This window comes from Thermobia domestica, chromosome 7 (genome assembly GCF_964235325.1).
Source record: "Thermobia domestica chromosome 7, izTheDome1.hap1.1, whole genome shotgun sequence".
Lineage (NCBI taxonomy): Eukaryota > Metazoa > Arthropoda > Insecta > Zygentoma > Lepismatidae > Thermobia > Thermobia domestica.
The window spans coordinates 20,286,630-20,302,482 of record NC_137460.1 but is presented as its reverse complement, the minus strand read 5'-3'; the positions used below and the strand labels follow the sequence as shown (position 1 = coordinate 20,302,482).

Sequence of the window (15,853 nt, the reverse complement as noted above, 5' to 3'; positions counted from 1 at the left end):
TATTAATTAAGATTCCACAAAAATTCCACCAAAAGTACTACCTGTGGTGTTTCAAGTCTAAAATCTTGACGTGTGCAAAAAAAAAAAAAAAAAAATGTCAGTTTGAGGGAAATGTGTTTATCAACAGAAAGTAACTAGGAAGTTGTTACAATTTGTTGCGTACACAGTTTTACATGACGCGGAACTTATACAGTGGAGACAAATAGTATAATTTACATATGTAGACATGACGCTATTCTCTTCGGTTTATCTGGACAATTTAACAAGTGGATAGAACAAAACAAAACTACGAAATTTACATGCATGATATAAACATAAAAGATTTCGATAAAATTAAAATATTGATTTTTTATTTTTTAAATTTACAGTATTCATTTTCATTAAAATACAATGGATCGAGATATTTTAAATCTTTCATTGAATCAAGGGCGGATCCAGGCGGGCGATCGAACCCCCCCCCCACCAGAAGATGAAACTTTCTTATTTTATATATATAAATAAAACCCATCCCAAAGTTTGGAGCCCTTAAAACTAGCGGGTGCACCTCGTTTGCGCACAGTTTTCTCCCAAAGATCTACGATAATCTGTAGTTGATTGACAGCTGATCGAAAAGTATAAAATCGTGGTTTTGCGCACAGTTTTTAAATGCGACGTTGCAAAATCTCAATATAATCATGCTTAAGCAAATCATGCAGTTGCGCACAGTTTCAATACTTTAGAGAATAAGGGTAAATATGAAAGATACGAAAGAATTATTCAATTCTGCTGTTCAATGTTTATTATATTCAATTCTGCTGTATGGTACATTTTTTACAACTTTAGTCCTTGAAATTTGTGTCCTACAACTTTAAGATATTTCATTCTCGAAACTTCGCTGTGTGTGGAGTTTTGAAAGTACCTATATAATTTCATGATTTGTTCCCTCCTTTGAATGTCTTCTTTACTTTGTGGTTTCGAATCACCTTTCCGTACCGAAGCGATCTTCAAACGTGTTTCATGCTGTATTTCAAGTAACACTGATACTACCGTATGGACATCAGGTGCACTAGAATAGAACTGGCAGTTGTAGTGACGGTGGAAAGATTCTGGTCCATTTGTTGTCCTAGGTGCTGGAGATGGTTCACAAGCCCACATCACTGGAAGGTACCTGAAAAGTAAAGGTAATCATGAATACCATATCGTATCACCTTTTAATTTTTTATTTTGAAATAATATTTTGATTTCCAGAACTGCTATAAAATAGAAACTAATTTTCAGATCTCATTTCATATAATACTTTACTATTTCTGTGCGCTATTTCTATATTCATGCCTTTAATTGCTCAAACGAGAATGCTTCTAGCCTATATACTAGACAGTTTTTAGTTACTTTGGCTGGAGACCCTCTACCTCTTTAATTTTGATATTTATCATTCTTTAATACTAAGTTAAGTGGTTTTTCCCAGATCGGGACGGGTGTAAGCCACAGGGTTGTTCTTGCCAGCAAAATTCATTATATCTTTTACATTTATCAAACCAGAATAATACCTTCAATTATCTTCGATGTAGTTGTTCAGCACATAATCTGAAATTCTAAATCCTTTCGTGTCAGGTGGCACCTAAATCAGATCAGCAAAGGCATCTGGTACTTGCTCTGGAGATAAATACGGGAGTCCAAAAATGTCTTTACCCAAGAACCTAAAAATCATAGAAATTAAATTGAGTTCAACATTGTTGACTTTTTTATGGATAGTTCACAACTTAAATTTCCTAGAGTAGTCTTGCCTAGAGTAGTAGCCACAAATTCATATTTAGAAGACATAATCTAATAACATGATAGTAGAGTTATTTCAAAAGTCCACAGCTTAAAAAAGTAACTATAAAACCGGAAAGGAAAGTAACTAAGGTACAAATCATAATGGTACATACCTAACTGTGACTTTGGATCTAAATAGGCACTACGGAGATCGCTATCACTTTGTACCTTTCGCCACCATGCTTGACCTAGGTGGAACCTGCAACAACGAATATCACAGTCTGGGAACATCACTCAGATAGCTTCTATGGCAGAATTTTCAAAGTCTGTGTAAATACAGTCTGTATGTCTGAGTGTCACTCTTGCGTCTAAACTGATAACCATCTTCCACATATCTTCGTAAGTCTGTTTATCTTTTTTGGCAATAACGCGAAGCATAGAGGAACATAATATCCATTCTTATAGCCGTGAATGGTATATAGCTGGGCAAAATGTCGTGGAGAATATGCAAATGTCCCGTCAGCAAACAATTCCATGACCTGGAAATCACACCAGAACCTGAAATGAAAAAAGAATAAAGGAATAATAATACCTAATAAGAATAAAGAACACATAGAAGCGAAACATTTTCTTCACTAGGCCTATATAGAAAGAACTATATAAAAACATCAAAATCAACAACTAAAAAGGAACACATACCTGATGTTTTCATTGCATGTAAGAAGGAATTTGCGCTGCTTCATTGATGTACAGAAACCTCCGAGATCGATACATTGCTTCTCTGCATGTTTTCATAACCTTATGATCAAGTTGTTCAAGCTTGTCATTTTTGAAATCTTCTTTCTTATGACTTTATTTGGCCGTTCGTCAAGGCATTCTGCAACACGACGTTTACAGTTTTCCCTCAACAAATGCCTGTTAACATTTTCAATACTCCCTTGATGGTTATGCTCCACTCCCTTCTGTAATACCCTGCTTTCAGTACCACCAACTTCAATTGTAGCCGAGCATGTTTTCAAGGTAGGCCTATACCTGCAAAATTAATGGTTTGGTGTAAGTAATCAATCATTAGTAGATGGAGCAATAGTGAGCAGGTGCCTCACCAAAAGGTCTATAGATTAACTCTGCTCCCATTATTATGCATGGTGCGCCTTTCTTCGTAGTTGATATCTCGAAGTCCATACTGTCGTCTCAGATTCAACAGATTACAATTATTCTCAGTATCCTCCAGTATATATATTCATATCTGGTAGTTAACAAGTTCCAGAGACACAGCAAGTGGTTCCTGATTGGTTACCGCCAGCCAATCCCGTGACAGCTACCCAAAGAGAACTACAAAAGCGAACTTTTAATTAACGAGCTACTGCCAAGTAAAAGTCGTTAATTAAAAGTTCATTTTTGTAGTTCTCTTTTGGAAGCTGTCACGGGATTGGCTGCCGCCAGCTGGCGGTATGTTAGATAAGTGAGTTAGTGTGTTCGAAGAAGCCAAGAAAGTAAGGTAGTTGGAGTTACTTAGGTAATTTAATAAATTAGTTTATTTTATTTAATCAAATGAGTCCTGTCTTGTTTTGCAAACAAACTACAAAATATATTGTATATTAAGATCAAAGAATGAATTGGCAACGTTGCATACCATTTTGTGCGCAAAAGCATTAAAATGATTATTTGTTTTGCTTCTTATCTGCATGGAATGATAAGCTGGAAGAAAGTGTGCGCAAAAGCATTGCACCCAAAACTAGCAGTATGACAACCCACCGCCCCCCCCCAGAAGTCGGTTCTGGATCCGCCCCTGCATTGAATATTTGATAGTTCGCCCCAGGAGTAAAAGTGGAACCGAAAAAGTAGGAGAAAGTTTTAACGTCACGCCGTCCCCCGTGCCTAACTTTGCTCCTTGTAATTTTTTTTTCACAAAGTGGGGGACGTCATATTTTTTTTGGAAGTGGGGGACGCCATATTTTATTTGGAAGTGGGAGACGACGTTCCTCCTCTTTTACCTCTGGTTCACCCACATGTAGCATGGCCCACTTGTGGCCCACCCCGGGGAAGAAAGTCCCGCATCATCACTGAATACAACGAAAGACACTTTGGAACGGTACTTTCGAAAATGAAAGAAGCTACAAGTAAAATTAGGCGTTAACAGAAAAAGATTATATATCTGTACCGGAGCAAGAAAGTAAACTAGCGAAATTCAGTTTTTTTAAAGGTTTTATTTTGTTTAAAAATAATTAAACAAATGTTTCATCTTCATAAGTGTATACCACAATACTTATATAAATTAGTTTAGCCTCTAGTGTATTATTACTGTTTGCTCTGAGCTATCTTATTGAGCAAATATTATCTGACAAACAAATTCATGAGTTAAACTTTCCCTCTATAGCTTTGTCATGGCAAAACGTACCGTAATTGTGTTTGACTTTATGCTTTTGACGTTTGTACTGTCGTCGAGTGGGTGATGTCCATATGTAGTAATTGCCAGAGAAGATTTTATTTACATATGTATACGTGTGTAATTAACAAATATAACACTCTCCAATCTCCTACGATCAACTTATAAGAAAATTATATACGTATAAAATTTCCTTTGTGTACAACTACACACATTATAAATAGTACGCATTTCGTGTTCAGGTCACCAACTACTGTAAATTACTCCCTTTACTGGGTTAAAATAGGAAAATTAGGTAATATGTTCCATTAGTCACAGGCCCGTATCCACGGAGGGGGCAAGGGGGGCCGGCCCCCCTAAACTTTGGCTGGCCCCCATAAAATTTCACGGTAGGCTTGCAAATGAACTATAATATGGTGATGAAGTATAACATGATTGGGTCGGGCCCCCCTAACTTCTACCGCCCCCCTCTAAATTTTTGGGCTGGCTACGGGCGTGGTTAGTCACTTTTTGCTATTACCGAAGCGCTCTCTCAGTAAATTGGTCATATTTGATCATTTTCATGTACCTCCCCCTCCTCTTCTTCCCCCAAGTTGCGGAGCTGAATTTGGATTTTAAATGGCATCTCAAGTGTCACTGTTCATCTCAGCGACTCCGGAAGCTATAGATTCGACACTAATATCGGTCATTTTAGATAATTTTCATTATCACTCCCAGGGCTGTAGTCGAGGGTACACGGCGGCGGTACACTACTCTGCTCAATCTTTGTGATGAGAGTGTACCTTCTGCTTAAAAGTGCATAGTTTCGTTTATATTTATGATTTATTTAATCGGGCCATGACTCCAATGATAAAGTGACTATATCACCTTTTTTTTTTCTCTTATATTCTTAGCAGATGTTCATACATAGAATCATGAAAATATCCGGCGCAATTTTTTATGTTCCTTCTCGGAGTGAGTTGGTTTCTTCTCCATACTTGCTGTGATTTATGTAAGGGATGTCATCAAGAAAATAGCGTGAAATGCTTTTAGACTATAAAATAGTAACGTATTTTTATATTGAATTAATTAATACATACGATTTACATTATTCATTAAAAGTGCCTTCAATGTCTCTTATGACAATGATAGATGATCACTAGAGACCGGATGTTAGGCAAAATGCCTATTCTTTAATATTAAAGATATGATCAAAAATAACGTTTCAAAGTTTATGTGGGGGGTTATAGTTTCGATTTAAGCCAATTTTATTTTGCCTATTTTGCCTATTTCGACCTTTACTGCCTAAATAATTGCTTTAGTGCCTAATGTTGCCTATTTTATGCATTTTCTTTAAAATAAGCCTTCATTGGGAAAATATATAATTTATACAACATAAATAAAGACGCATATATACGTATAATAAGTGTTTGTAAATACAAACATGTGCTACGTTACAATGTACATACAGGGTGAACTTCAAAGATGTGCATATACTTTGGGAGGTGATTAATTACATCAAAAGAAGACAAAAAGTCCTCTTGTATTTTGTCGAATTCTGTGTCGTGTACGAGTGACAGTGGTGCCAACTTGGAATCGAAAATCAAATCTTGACAATTGGAACGGAACAAATAGGTGTGCACATACGTTGAGAGGTGATTTGTGACATGAAAAGAAGACAAAAAGTCCTGTTGCATGTTGTCGAATTCCTCGTCGTGTACGAGTGGCAGAGGTGCCAAGTTGGAATCGAAAATCGTACACATACTTCGACAGATGATTCGTGACAAGTAAAGAAGACAAAAAGTCCTCTTGAATGTCAGGAAACATCTCCCGAAGTATGTGCACACTTTTATGTCTCGTTCCAATTGTCAGGATTAGATTTTCAATTTTAAGATTGCACCCCTGTCACTCGTACACGACGCGGAATTCCACAACATGCAACAGGACTTTCTGCCTTCTTTTGATATGCATCATGCAACAGGTCTTCTTTTGATATTACGAATCACCTTCCGAAGTATGTGCAGATCTTTTAGGTTTACCCAGTATGTATGAATGCATAACAAGCTTCGTTTTTATATGTACAATAAAATAAGATATTAACAAACAGGTATGTTTCTATATTCTTTGAACATTATCTATGACTTGAACCTATTTTTTAATGGTATTGAGTATTTATCTTCATTATTTCGCGTTACATTTTAGTGCCTATTTTACTGCCTATTTTTAAAAATTTTAGTGCCTATTTGCCTGCCTATTTTACAGGTTTTTAGTGCCTAAACATCCGGTCTCTAATGATCACAAATCAGCGTGTACCCTCTGAAAATGTTAGGATTACAGCACTGATCACTCCTCCCACTCCCCTAAGTTGCACCGTCAAAATGAAATAATATAAACTATCCCAGGCTCGAACTTCATCGATGTTGAAAATTTGATTTTGATCGGTCTGGTGGTTCAATCAGTTATTAAGTCATAAACACAGTCACTCATTTTTACTTATATAGATGATAAATAGGCCTATCTGTTGGCCATAACTAGAGGCCGAATATTAAGGCATTAAAATCATGGAGAATATGCAGGAAAATACGTGCTTGTAATTCGGAAATAGGCAGTAACATAGGTACTAAAATGTAACTGGAAATATTAATGATAAACATTCAAATCATCCTCAAAGATATTAGTTTGGTGCGAATGAAATGCCCGTTTAAAGGTGCGTCATTTCCAAAGGCAAAAAAAAAAAAAAAAAAAGAACGCCTACAATACCTAGTTAACCAAAATATCAATGATCTTATAAAATAGAGGATCTGCCCATATGTATCTTCATCCTATTAAATGAATGAAGTGAAAAAACATCCAAGCATCGGCACGTCTGATTGGCTATTCTCATTTTCGCCATCGTCTGGTTGGCTACTTTCGTTTCCGTCATGATTGTTGGCTCAAAACATTGCAATCCTATTGGGCGGAGTGGGCAGAGTAGGGTTGGCGAAACTATGACGTATGGCTTTAAGATTTTGTTGTAAGGGCAGATCCTCTATTTTATAAGATCCTTGCAAAATAGTTGCCGTCTGCTACCACATGCTTTTGGAATCGCTCAGCCAATGACTCTATTTGGTGGTGAGAGAAGTCCTAAACCGAGACTTGCACCGACCCACCATCACGGAAGGTGTTTCTTCTCAAGAAGTGATTGAGATGCCGCAAAATGGAGAAATGTCACCAAAATGTGGTCAATGAGAAAGGGTGGTTCCACTGTATACTTGTCACGAGTCCCCAACTGGCTTCCTTTGTACTCAAGCAGAAAATTTAAAAATGAAAATGAAATCTTTGAGTTTTACGTCCCACGCTTATGCCGGTTAGGCTAAAGGAGACGGTGATGATGAGTAATGAATGAAATGGTGGAATGAAGAAAGTGGGAGGAAACGGGAGAACCCCGAGAAAACCCACGCACACGGTGTTTGTCCACCACAAAGTTCACTTGGCGGGGGCTGGGATCGAACCCGGGACCCCAAGCACCAGAGAAGCAGAAAATTTACCCTAACAGCGTTCATAAATAACACTCCAAATAAGTCATAAACGTACGAGTGTGATGTCGATCGGACGCGTTATTATCATCGCTAAACTCGTGTTAAAATTAATACATTTTGATAGTAAGTAACAATAATAATATAGTATCACTAACATAACAAACACTAAAGCATTCCTTCTGAAGAAATCCCACATATTAAGTATGAAACTATACAAGTCAAGCAAGGTGTTGATTAAGTTTCTACATCGTTTTCGGTTCCAGAGGGTAAAATAATGCAACATCGTTTTGTTTTTCTACAGGTCAATCGGAAAACCACAATCAACTAGAAGGATCTGCTGAAATATCCCTCTCATGTAACAAAGAAACATATGGGTTACTTCAATGGTGTTCCGCTTCCTTTGAGCTTCTTGAAGATGACGTGGCAGCGCCGACTTTAACTCACGGAGATCTTTCATCGATTTCTAAGCGACATGTGGACATGAGGACACAATGGCTGTTGATCATTGATGACTGTTTGGGGACAAGTTTGGGCTACGTTTCGTGGAGTTCGATACCGTAACGACCCGCTTTGATGCTTTTGCCTCTACGAGGAAAGACACGATGAATCACACGCATATAACGGCAGCAAATCTGTCTGCGACTTGACGGATGGCGTTAACACTATTCTGGGCGTTGATCACGCCCCAACTACTATCCTAACCATTTACGACTGTCATACGAAGATCTATACTTCATCAGAAGTGACGCTCCGATGTGGGTATACTTTCAAGTTATTGTCAAAGAGCTGCGCACTTCCAGACGGCGATTCTTGACCGGTGTGAACTCATTTTATTAGAACACACACCTCTAGACGGCGAGGTGTTAACTCATGTTATTGAAATGCACACCTCCAAATGGCGGTTCTTGGCCAGTGTGAACTCATGTGTTTGAAATGCATACCTCCAAACGGCAATTCTTGGACAGTGTGAACTCGATTCATATGCACATCTCGAGACAGTGATTCTTGGCCAGTGTGAACTTATGTAATTTTTTCCATCTTATCAATTGAATAAAACCACCGAACGACAGTGGTACATTTTTATCTTGTACATTTTGGTAGTCCATCATAAGAAATGTCTAAATGCACAGTTTCACATTATAACAAGGATTTTTTTTTTCAAGTTAGCAATTGATAATTATCTCTTTGATTCTAGAACTCAATTTAGAAAAAAAAAAAAAAAAAACTAAAACCATATTTTTACTTTTATGGATGTAGTTGGGGAATATTTAAGAAATATGCTTGTGGACTGTGATACTTTTATTTTTTTACTCTCATCCACCAAGCCGCAATGGTATGGCTAATTTCTCATGAAAAAAAAAAAAATCAGGAAATCAAGAGGTTTTCTTCGATATGGTTTTCCAAAAGCGCCTATTGTATTTTTTGATCATATTTCGTAAATAAATGTAAACAAATATAGCGTGATATGATTCAACTTAAAAAGTGAGAACGAGGAAGCTTATTGCGGTGATCCGTACCCTTTACTTCTTAAGTTCAGAACATATACTAGTATACAGGCGCAGATCCAGGGGGGTGTAGAGGCTATAGCGCCCCCTTGAGGCTCAGGTATACACGGGATAAAATGGGCTTCAATCCTGCTTTACACTGGATAAAGCTGCGAACTATGGTTTAGCCCCTCCCTTGATCATATTCTGGATCCGCCACTGCTAGTATATCCTACTATATGCACTAGAATAGCATATATAAAAAAGGTATTAATTAAAATTCCCATAATTCTGTATTAGTATTCATAGAACAAAATATTATACATACTATACTCCGCGTCACCCTAATTAGTGTTTGGCATCAGCCAATAAGCTCGCAGTGCGTTGTTACCAAACCTTCAATGACGAATCTAATCATTCATAATTGTCCACAAATACGAACGAAATCAATTATGAATAATTAGATTCCCTTGGTAACAGCGCACTGCGACCTTATTGGCTGATGCCATACGCCAATTCGGGTGACGCGGAGTATAGTTGTTTTAAACATAACTGAAGACTCTCAAGATTGTTTTATACGTGTAATAAACCTAACATAACCTATTAGCCTATTACTATCTGTATACTCTTCCCAGCAAGCAAGTAAATCTTCGGTAAGTCTAAGTGTGCCCTTCATTTCTTCTAGTAGACCTAACCTTAGAGATTCTTCTGTGTATGGCTTTGCAAAGTGTAAATTTTAAATCGTGTTTCGAGTCAAGATAATCTTGGTGTATAAACCTGTTTACGCTTAAACTGGATGTAAGAAAAAAGGCTGCGCAAAAACGATTGCGCATTAGACTTAACCGCAGAGATTCTCCCTCTGTATGGCTTTGTCAAGTGTAAATTTTAAGTCATGCTTCATAGGTGTGTCAGTTTAAAAGGAATTTGAAGGCTAGCCTTCTATTACATATTACTGGCAAGTCTGAAGCAAGCTTGCAATTGAGGAACTAGCAAGTTTGCTATAGCCTTGGTTAGGTCTGCAGCTGTATAAATGCAAGTTTGTGCAAGCCTATAGGCTTAGCCTTGAAGGCTTGAGTTAGGCTATTAAAAGTTTAGAATGTTTATTAGGGCTCTTAGTATAATCGATACCTGTAGCGTGTAATTGTTTTTGTCTTTTTTTTTTTAAACCAATGCTCAATCTAAGAGGACTATAAGGCAAATATCGATGACTACTGAGATACGCGGAACATAGTTTGAGAAATGGCGCACTAGATCATAAACGAAGAATCCCAATCAATGTTTTTTTTTTAATTTTTTGTTCTAATCAAGAATTGGTTTGGAATTTAATGCTTTGTTTAAGTAGTTGGTAACATGAGACTTGGACCCACAGATTAACATGGGATTCCGCTTCTACCGGGAATCGAATCCGAAATCTCTGGATCAAAGTAATGTATGACAACCAGACAACCATAAAGAAAACCTTAATTAAGAATTGCAGAATCAGATCTGAAAATGCGAGAAAAGGAAACTAGTAATTAAACAGCTCAATATTAGAATCTCGCGTGACCAGACGATCACATTTCAAAAAGTTATTCGTTCTTAAGTTGAAGAAAAAACACACTTTTCATCAATTTTATTGCTGAGGATTGCGTGTTCGTCACTTGTAACGATCACTGGGAATTAATTTCGGCGTCACCGCCATTCAGAACTGTTCAAACAAGCGTCGTTCTGAACGTTCAGTCAGTCAGACACGTGGGAGATAAAATGTGACGCTGGCGCAAGGTTGGTTAGAGGTATGTTTACCTTCCGGGGACCCCATGTTGGTCGCCCTCATTTCCATCCACGAGCGCCGAGCTCTTCTTCGTCGTCTTCTGTTTTCTGCAAATATTTGATTTGAAGTCCAAAAAGTCACGAGGTCTCTGCACTCTTTAGCAGCTAAAATGTCCACCCACACCATTCGACAAGGTTGAAGGTTAACCGAGTGTAAGAGGGTGGGGTTTATTCGTTCGATGGTAAAGGCCAAAGAAGAGAATGTTCTTATTAAATTGTTTGAAAAGAATCTTTGCCTTTTCCTTCATCGATAAATGGAGAGGTTCTTACCTCCAACTTATTACAAGAACATGATAGCCTTTGTCCAACACCTATTATAACGTCATGACTATACCTAACATTATAGTTTTTTTTTTTCGGGAGGGGAACATTGACGACGCCAGCTTTAACTTCTTAAGGGGGGCAGATAAATTTTTCGGAGGCCAGAAATTTTTTGTATTAAAAGAGAATTGTTTGATATTACTTAACCTTGCCTATATTACAACGCAATATGTCTGACGGGCAGTTATTGTCACGGGGGGAAAGAGGGTAATTCACCCCTTGTCCGTCTGGTGTCGTCACTGGATGTGGAACATCTCGAATAAGACAGATATTTGAATTAGGCCGTAGTGAAAGGTGCGAGGTTTTAGGTTTAATAAAAAACGGAAGTTCGAACGAACTTTGTGTTGCCAGGCACGATGGCTCAGTGGTAGAGCGTTCACCTCTAACACGAGAAATTCTGAATGGCTTTGTTTAGTAGACGTGGTAATAACTGAATGCCTTTATTTACTAAGCATACTAACAGTTAAATGCCCTTACTCACTAGACCCGGCGAACAGATAAAGAAGTTTGTTTACTAGATGCGACAACAGTTGAATACCTATGTTACTATAGTGCTGCCAAAATGTCTTGAGCCGTGGCAAAAATGCGAATTAAAGCTCACACCCTCGAGACACCCGCGCGTTGAGCCAATAAGGGTTCAGTTGTTGCTAAGCGAGAGAGCTTTGAAGCTGTCTGTGCTAAAGTGAGTGGAATTCCTTCAGCCAATAACAGCGCTAGGAACGGAAGAGTAGGTATCAAGTCAACGTGGTATATCTATAGGTGAATGCCTTTATTTGTTACACGAAGCACCAGTTAAGTGGCTTTAACTATCTGATTAATCTTAGCTTTGCATTAGTAATTCAAAGTAAAAATAACATATAGCGTTGAAGAGCTGTCACATGTACTGAAAGAAGGAATTCAGCTATTACCATGTGTGGTAAACAAAAGCATTTAACTGTTACCACGTTCAGTGGACAAAGCCATTCAAAATGGAAATAACACAAAGCATCTGGGTAAAGCCCAACGTTTTTGTTCAGAGGCTTTGTGTTGTTTCTAGTTTGAATGGTTTTGTTCACTAAACGTGGTAACAGTGAAATGCTTTTGTTTACTAAATGCGTTAATAGCTGAATTCCTTTGTTCACTAGACATGACAACTCTTCAATGCATTTCTGTAGTAGGTGTAGCAACAGCTGAATGCTTTCAATGATAGGTATTATTAGAAGCCAATGACTGGGACACTGTTTGTAGTGCTGATACGAGGTGCACACAAAAAATACCTACCATTTCGTTTATTGACATCACTCCGTCCATTTTGTGTACCATGTGCTATAGTCATCTCTGGGCGTATGTTTCAGATACTGGGTAATAACACTACCCAGGGATGATCTACTGGAAAAATGATCTCTACGAAAAATATCCTTGAGATTTGAGAACACTCATAAATCACTCGAGGCTAAATTTAATGAGTAGAGCGGGTGTGACAGAAGTTCAAAACTGTGGTCAGCCAAGAATGAGATCATAACATTAGACAGTGTGGCGGTACATTGTGTATGAGAAAGATGACATTTCCATTTGCCATTTTTGGTCGATTCTCGGTCAATTTTAGCTAGCATTCTGTATCCAAAAATATAGGAATATATTTGCCCGTAATTCTATGACCTTCCGGGTGGGACAATATCACTATCTGGGAGTCCCTTCTCGTTGGATGCCACCTCACGATTTTTTTGGAGGGGTAAATCTGTATTTTTCCATTGCGTCGACTGCCTTTTGTTTCTCGGTTGAATAATGGAATCTGTAATTCATCCATTGTCTCACAACCAACAACTTACAAGAAAATACGGTGTACGTTCCTCTCTTCTGAAGCGTCTCACATTTGCAACACTTTATCGAATGCTTGCTTCTTTTAGATCGTCATTAAGCATTCGTGGAACCCAGTGAGAAGAAACTTTCCGTAGGCCCAGTTCGTCTGTAATTATTCGCTCTACTGTTCCCATTGTTAGCTCCAGTGTATCACATGGTGACACGCCTTTCTTCCATGATGAAAGTTTCAACACAGGCAATGTTAGCGTTAGTTTATATGGTTTTGGGGCGTCCAGACCTCTATTCGTCTTTCACACTCGTTCACTCTTCCTTGAACTCACGCACCCACTTTCTAACAGTGTTTTGTGGAAGAGCACTGTCACCACACACATCTTCCAATATGCAATGGATATTGCCTGCACAACGTCTAGCTGCGGTGAGGAATTTCACAATTACCAGTTGCTCTTCAACCGAAAATTTCATGTCCCCAGGCAGTATCAGGAACACGTCCCTCTCGTCCAGATTCTGTAACTCAACTGCTGCCACCTAGTAAACAAAATCCACATTGCTTAGAGACGAAGGGTGGAAGTCTCTGACGATCAAAAGGTGGACTTTAAAATAAAACGGCACGTACTTTTGGTGTGCACCTAGTACTTCGTGATTGGAGGCCCGTTCTCTGCTGCTTGCTGGATTTGATTTGTTTTTCAGTTTAGAATTGCATTCAGCAGTAAGGCTATATGAGATATGAGCTTGCAGCTTACAGCTTACAGCTTAATGTGGGATCCGAACCATGAGAATTAAACCCGAGTCTCCTACACCAAAGGCGCCAACGCCTTACGTTTCTTACCATATATAAAACTTACGTATTTCATAATTATATCTTTCACTAACAACCCTATAATATTCGCTTGTTCTAATCTTTTTTATTTCCAAAAATGATTCTAGTTATTTTCTTGGCTTTTTATGACATGCATCCAGCCAATAAATACTGTAATATACCGCGCATGGCTCTGTTTACAATCAACACATGCCTGTATTTGTCAGCAACATTACAAGCGTCCTACTACAAACTAATACAGTAGCAGACGACAAGACACCACACTAGTCATGTGATTAAGAAGGGCCACCAGCGCCACCGCTACACTGGAACAGCTATAAAAACCAAGAGGACCTTCACATCTGGTATCAGTCTTCGGCTGATCAGCTCCACTCTCTCAGCTTGCTTGGAGCAAGCTTTAACAGGTACTTACCCCAGCCTTTTACCTTGCTTGGAGATCTAAGACCTTCTATCCTACCCACTTAGTTTGCTTGAAACTCTGTGGGATTCCTAGCCACAGCCACCCAGCGTGTGTGGAGCATTGAGGATCTTAAATCCACCCCACTTACAAGGAGAAGGCACACTTTGGTAAGTGAACTTCGGGGCCATTTTTTTGCGAGGTAGTAGTGCACATTTAAAGAGTTAATATTACAAACTGGGAGAGTGCAATGGGCAAAAATGACGGAGAAAAAAACCGTCTTAAAGTTTTTTTACTCGACGTATATATCCTACGACGCGCAAACTTATCAAGTGACGGCGTAGCAGAGTGAGACGAATCAGCGACTCATGCGCGAAGGATCCCGGGTTCGATTCTCGTTCGAGTCAACAGTTTTTTCTTTTCTTTTCTTTTCTTTTTTTTTTTTTTTTGCTTCAACCAATAAAGTAGGCATTTGTAACTATAAGTAAAATATTAATTTATAATGAATAAAACCATAGAAATTTTCAATCACTTGTAAATTGTTTTGATGTTGCATGATGTTGATGTTCACTTAGCAAAGTCTGCCTTCTCCTTGTTAGTTTGCTTGGAACTCTGTGGAGGTCCTTTTCTAGGCTGCTCGGGCCTTGAGACATCTACTTTTCCTAGTTGTTAAAAAGTTTTGTACCTTTATAGTAATATTGCATCATACTGTTTACAATTACAACAGGAAATTTTGTAATAAAATTGGTAGTGGGAGAAAACGTGTGTAATTTGCTCTATCTACAACCTGAATTAAGCAGAATTTTACAATAGCCTTTTGGGATAGTGTGAAAAGAATCGATAGATGTGGATATAGCGGATAGTGTGGATAGTGGATATAGCGAAGAGGCGAGTTCTTGCAGATTGACTTATTTCTGTGTAACAAAACTTCACTGTAACAAACTAAATTCGCAGATCCTCACGATATCGTTATACTGGTATTTTACTGTAAAAAAAAATATTTCCGTTACTCAATAGTCCTTGACGTTAATGTTCACGGATGAACAGACCACAATCTTATGGTAATTTATGCTCCAAAGTAAATTGTAATGGAAGTGAAGGCTAATTTAAATACTAATACTTTGATAGAAAACGAAAAAAACTAGCGGGTAGGATTATTGTGGAAAGGAAATGTGCAACCTAACCAAAGAATAAAACGTATATACCTGCAATTGTTTTCTTCTCATTTTGCTTTGTGTTATTTTCTTTCTTACTTTCTTTGTAAATGCAGGATGAAGGGTAAACTATTCATTTTACGAAAAAGTCAAAAAGAAAGAAAGAAAACGAAAGAGAGCGAGAGAGAGAAAAACTTCCACCACGCGTCCGTGAACAAACCATGCCCTCAAGAAAAAGTTGAAACCCTCTGTAAAATACCAACGCTCATGCGCATAACAAGAAGAATCAGAAGAAGAAACCAACTTGGCTTAGAGCACCAAACAACATTATAGAGTTAAGAATTTTTTTTTTGCTCCAAATAATCTCCTCTTTTCTTCACCTTCTCCTCAAAAACCTTTTGAATATGGTAGGCCTTGTTTGTTATTTCATCTTTCATATTCAGATGGGTGAGAG

General features: G+C 38.1%; 1 protein-coding gene and 1 long non-coding RNA gene across 2 annotated transcripts in view; both read right to left on the bottom strand.

The window, feature by feature from the left end:
* LOC145689883 (GTPase-activating Rap/Ran-GAP domain-like protein 3) overlaps window positions 1–15,853 on the bottom strand; it is a 641,847-nt gene that overhangs the window by 485,251 nt on the left and 140,743 nt on the right. The gene's annotated exons all lie outside the window — the stretch shown is intronic.
* On the bottom strand, window positions 769–3,085 carry LOC145689884 (uncharacterized). The gene is made up of 2 exons (XR_014132118.1): window positions 2,434–3,085; window positions 769–2,292 (listed from the first exon to the last, which is right to left on the bottom strand). It is a non-coding gene; the product is annotated as an uncharacterized LOC145689884 (long non-coding RNA).